Raw genomic sequence first — 6,008 nt, forward strand, 5'->3', positions numbered from 1 at the left:
TGGCATTTGTTTTTTTAATGGTAACTTTGATTTGTTTATTTGAAGAGATTGTGTATCTAGCAATCTCAGTTGTCTCTCAGTTAACACAGCACAAATACTTTGAGATTCTCACAGAGTGCCTACAGCATGAACACCTGTTTCTGTCTTAACTTTCCTGATTGATTCACTGCTATCTTTTAAGAAAGAAATACAGTAACGTACTGTCATAAAATATTGTCTGTGAATGTGTTTGCTGATTACAGAAGTTACCACACTGAAGAAGCTGATGGGGTAATCACAATAATTTTAATACCTGTAGATAAAAAATCAAATTGAACTCTACAAAAAATGTGTTTATAGATTTATTTGGGTTGCCAGCAAACTAAGAGCCATTTACTACCTTTTCCAAGATACTCTAATTACTGATTTATATTAAGCAGTGTAAAATGTATTTTAGAAAAAAATATTCAGTAACTAAATTGATACTGTTATAATTGGTAAGGTCTTTTTAACATTTTAGGGTTGTCACATGTACTCTAAATTGAATTTGTTTGCCATCTTCTAAACAAGGTAGATGTGTTATTGCTGTCTTCTTCTGTGTGCTACAAAACAAGCATAAGCCAATAATTAACATACATCAAGAACTTCATTTGTGTAGTTGGTAATACCTCTGTCTCCACACACTGTTATATAATTGGACAATTCCAAATGATCTGAAAGACCTCTTTTTAATATTTTTTTTTTTTTAATCCTTACTAACGAAACAAAACCTGCAATTCTAACAGACTTAACTTCTGCTGATTTGGTGGAACTTTATTCCATGTCTCGAATTTAAGCAGCTTCTGTAGATAGAAGGATCGAGTAGTCCAAAATAGTGAAATCTGAAAGATTGCTCACTTTCCTAGGCTTTCTCTGAAAGAGGTGGTTATTAAAACAATATTTATGATCCTTAAACAGAAAGCAAGAAAATTTTAAAATCCAAAAATTTTAAAAACCATTTGGATGCCACAAACGAGGAGCTGATAGAATTGGTCTGAGGGTATCCAACAGATTTAAATATGGGTAAACATTTTGGTGTTACTGTGGTGTCCAGTCAGAATCAGCTGCATGCAACATTTTGGCCCCTTTCTTTTCTTCCAAGTCATTCACTCAACCACACACAATACAACCAAAACATTCATTAATAAAAGTAAGTATTCAGATAACCTTATAAAGCCATTTTGGGTATCTTAGTTCTTTGTGAGAAAGCACCAAAAGTTTAGAACAAGCAAAGTAGCATTGAGAAGTGAATAAAAGTGGAAATGGACCCGAGAAGCATGTAGCTATTTAGCATGCAACCAAGAAAATTTTATAGCAGTGTTCTCAAAGAATTTGACCTGTACTCTTTGGACACTCTTTGGTCATACAGGATCAGACTGAGTGCTTTGCATTTGTTTATTCCATTTCACTGAGCATCTCATTGCTTGTCTTAATGTTGGAGTTGGCCAGAGCCTGTTGGCTTTGGATTGTGATGGTTCATGAGAGAGAAGGTCAGGGAAATGGAACTAGACCTAAGAGCTGCATGTTCCTGAGTAGCATCATCATGCCTTTGGTATTACCTTCTCAAGTCACCTTTGGCCATGTTCCAGAATACAGCATTTCTCCAGATCCTCTCCCTTTTTATCTTCTGCTTTTCCTTCTATCTGTATCTAGTTATTCTTCAAATGATGCAACCAGAATATAGATGGAATTTTTAGAGATACAAGGACTTTCACCATTTTCCCTTGTAATGTAGCAAATGGACTTAATGCATCTAATATACTTCCCGCAGTGAGTAGCACTCTGATTCATCCCCTCCTTTGTCACCATCCAGATGATCTTTTCTAGGAAAGTGCAAGTAGCTGATGCTACTATAAGACTTGAGTCCCTGGAGTCCATAGAATATAGAGCTCTTTTGTGTTCATTTTGCCAGAGACGCACAGTTTTCCATTTGGGCTCCACTGACTAACAGCCATAAAAATTTACCCTTTTTTATTTTGGACAGTAGAGGATTAATAGCAAATGGCTGGAAAAAAAGAAAAAAAAAAAGGTAACCAAAAGGAAATCTCCATGCACAAAATGCTAGAAAATGCTGGACTAGAATTTACACAATTTTGTTACCGTTAGCCTAGTTTTGGAAGGCTGTCCAATCTTGACTGGTGCTTGCTTAATTTGCAAAGTAAGCGAAGGATGTTTCAAGATACAACACTTAATCTAGCTCTTAGCCCCAGCTTTTGACCAGAAAGTGAAAGGGAAGGTAAAGTAAAGTAAAAACAGGAGATGTAGTTGGCTCATAGACAGCTAAAATTTTTGTGGGTCTGAAAGAAAAATTTGGAATTTGGCCATACTGCTACTGTAGTGAAAGTGAAACAGCTTTTTTTGTTTTGTTTTGTTTTGTTTTGTCCTTCAGAGCAAAATTTAATATAGCATCTTGGTATGCCTAATATAAAGTATACTCAGTACACAGTACATATTAACAAAGGCAGTTTGCATTAGATATATACAGGTACACTTTGAGTCAGGTATTTTGTTTGTTTATTATTTGGAGCTGCTCAAACTGCAAGGAGACAAGAGGCAGAAATTTCTTTATGGTCTAATTATGATGCCAAGATCCTGGGTTTTCAGGACTGCTTAAAACTATTTACCAAGAACTAGAATGATGTTGTCAAGCTCAGGACTTTTCTTATCATTAAATCTCTGATGCCATAGCATTGTACCAGGAAAACTGAAAATTAAAGAGCTGCTTTCAGAGAATTGTAACCCATATATCACTTAATTCTCGTTTTGTTTTTTAAATTGAACCTACATAACACCTGAGATTGCATTACTCAGTCTGCCTAACAATCATGGGGTTGGTAATTCTCTGACCCTTCTCTTGGCTTGCTGCGTACGTATTCTGACATACCTAAATTATTACTGAGATAGATTATTTTTTTTTTTCTATTGCTTCAGCTGGGGGAAAATCACTGAGGCTATACAAGTTTTGTATGGAAAGTTCTGCCAGAATTCCATTTATAAGCATGGATTTAGAGGACTCCATGGGAAATCAAAAAAATGTTAATCTACACTTTGACCTTTTCAGCTGTTCATTGGACCACCTTAGTAAAAACAACTATTGCCCCCATGGAGGATCAGGTGACACCATGTCTGGAAATTTTTTTGGACCAACTTTTTGTATCTGTTTAACTTACCTCTCAATTGTATAGCTATTAGAGTTCGATGCTGATTCTAAGAGAATTTTATGTCCTGGGACCTGTAACAGTATATCAGCATATAAAATGCATATGAACACTATAAGGTACAGTAGCACTTGCCAGTTTTTTCAGCCTCTGCAGTTCTGTTTTGCAATTGACTAAAGGCTCTGATTTTGGGTAGTATAAAAATATATGTCGCGAATCACTTTCTGTGCTTTGAAGCTTTTGCTGTTCTCATTACTTTCAAGTGCATGCTAATCATGTGACAAAATATCTTCATTAATGAGGACAAAGTTTTGGTCTGTACACACAGCTTTTGCTTACACTCACAAGTTATCCTCTGCTAACTTGCACTCCAGCTTGCTGTGCACGTTATTCTCAGCATCTCTAGGCTTAACATCCTCACGGTACTAATGTTCAACTGAAGTATATTTTAGTAGCTGTTAATCAGTCTTTAATCTTTCTTTCATGTCTCCACCTTTAAGCACGTGTATGCATGTACATATACATAAATAGGGTATGAACTGCCAGCAGTTATGTACTGTGCAGTATTTATTCCTTAATGTGGTATTTATCATCCAGTATAGGTACTGATACGAAGTACATGTTTGACTAACATCCATAAATTAGGATATTATTGCTCAATTACATATATGTGGTTGATGCCCCATCTCTGAAGACTTTCAAGGCAAGGCTGGATCAGGCCCTGGGCAGCCTGACCTAGCTGTGGTGTCCCTGTTCATTGCAAGAGAGTTGGATTAGATGGCCTTTAAAGGTCCCTTCCAACTCTAAGAATTCTATGATTCTGTGATACTTCTTTTTATAAATACTCCCACTGAGGGTTCAAGTATTAATAGTTTTGGTTTAACAGATCAATTAAAGCATTTCCAGGAGGTTCTGAGAGAAAAAGAAAAAAAAAAAAAAAGAAAAAAAAGATCATTTTCCTGTACTCTGTTTTTCACTTTTCATACCCTGCACTTCCTAATTCCAGCTGGGAAAAAAAAGTGCTGTGTTGCAGTTTTTTCTATGCAGTATTTTTTTTGCCAAATTAAAAGCAGGAAGTACCAGAAAGTTCACAGAAGATCATATTCTTGTGAGATTTTTTTTGTCCAACTTATCTGAATCTCTTTGTCTCTAAAAATTTAACTAAGCATTTACATTATTAAATTGCTCTAGCATTGCCTGAAAACATTACAGGCATTTTATGGTAAATGAGATTAATGCTTCTTGCATATAACTAAGGGATTTTTTAAAGTAATTAAAGTAGAAGCATTCTCTTGGATCGTTCAGCAGTTCCTTTCTCCAAAAATAATTCACACAATTCCTATAAGTCAATTAAACCTATTTAATTTTACAGACTAACCCCTGCCCTGCCTTTGGGAGATTAAGAAGTTGCCAACTGCATGCCCTTACCCCACAACATAATAGAAAATACAGTTTGTTCAACAACTCAAACAGTATGGGTGAGCAGACTTTGTTATGTAATGTTTTACTAAAAGGTAACAAAGCTGTGAGTGTGGCAGCAGGTTACTTAAAGAAAGTGATGAAATAAAAAGCATGAAATAAAAGAAAAGCTGTTTCCTACATGAATTAGGATTTTATGTAAGCTTGGAGTAACAAATCTAGGTGCTCTATCTGCAGCTTTCTAGCTGTCACAGATTCTGAATGTGGGGTTTGTAAAATGCTTGGCAAAATGAAATCATTTGGAAGTAAACTGATTTTTCTTTTTAACATTTTAAAATTAGCAGGGCGGTTTGGGGTTATAATCTTCCGAGTATTAAAGTAAATAGTGTTATTTTGTTTCTTCATCACATGAGAAGCTTCCTTCTGACAGCTTCCAACTATGGTACATTCTTAACTGCTCTAAATTTAGATAGCTTTTTATTAGATTTAGCAGTATTCAGATGTAGCCAGAAAGAACTTTTACCAAGAATTTCCTCTGCTACATGCTAGTTGAATTGACTGCCATAAACAAGGGCTCCATATCACCCTGATTTTTCTTGCCTTCCCATAGTACACAATCTTAGAATTAAAATGAAGCTTTACTGAGTGAGTCGGGCTGCTTCTTGTTCCATTGGAAGAAAGATTACCAATGTAGCACATACCATCATTCTAAGACTTTTAGCTGCTTAGCCTAGATTCTCCAAAACTTACCCCTGATATGAAGACTAGGAATTCGGTGTTCCCATCCCTTTTCCAAAGGATAGATTCTTTTCTGAACTGATTATTCCTGGCTAACATAACTAAGTCTCATAGGGTTTTCATAGAATTTGCCAGTAGATGCAGTTTGCATATAGTGTTCAAGCTGAGGTTTACTTACAAATGCAAGTGTGGCCTAATGCTCTGTCTGGAGCCATGTCTTTGGGGATTTAAAACTAATTTCTCATCTGTCATTTGTAGTTAATCAGCCTAGGGATTAGATGCATGATGTATTGGCAATTTCTGACTTTTAATAGAGACAACATGTTCTCTTGTTTCATGACTTGTTCTTTTACAACTTTGGTCTCAAACAGTTGTCTGGCATATGAGTTCCAGAGAACAGATGGCTTAAACCAGAAAGGACCTGTTGATGCAGAAATTAAATATTTAATATTGAACAACATGGAGTCAAATATACTTTCTGTTTAGCTTTCATTTATAACTCTCTAACTGTACGTAGCATATTCAAAATGTTATTAGCATGAATAGTAGATGTGGGTGGCTGTGCCAGGAGATCAGATCCCCTTCTGAAGCTTTTATAGGGACCATCGGTTTGAGTCAAGCATGACATAGCTGTGCTGTAAAGTAACAATCTCAGTCTTTGTTCACAGTTTGTAA

Source organism: Lagopus leucura, unplaced genomic scaffold (genome assembly GCF_019238085.1).
Source record: "Lagopus leucura isolate 7727_CA_CO unplaced genomic scaffold, USGS_WTPT01 Super-Scaffold_100159, whole genome shotgun sequence".
In the NCBI taxonomy this organism is placed as follows: domain Eukaryota; kingdom Metazoa; phylum Chordata; class Aves; order Galliformes; family Phasianidae; genus Lagopus; species Lagopus leucura.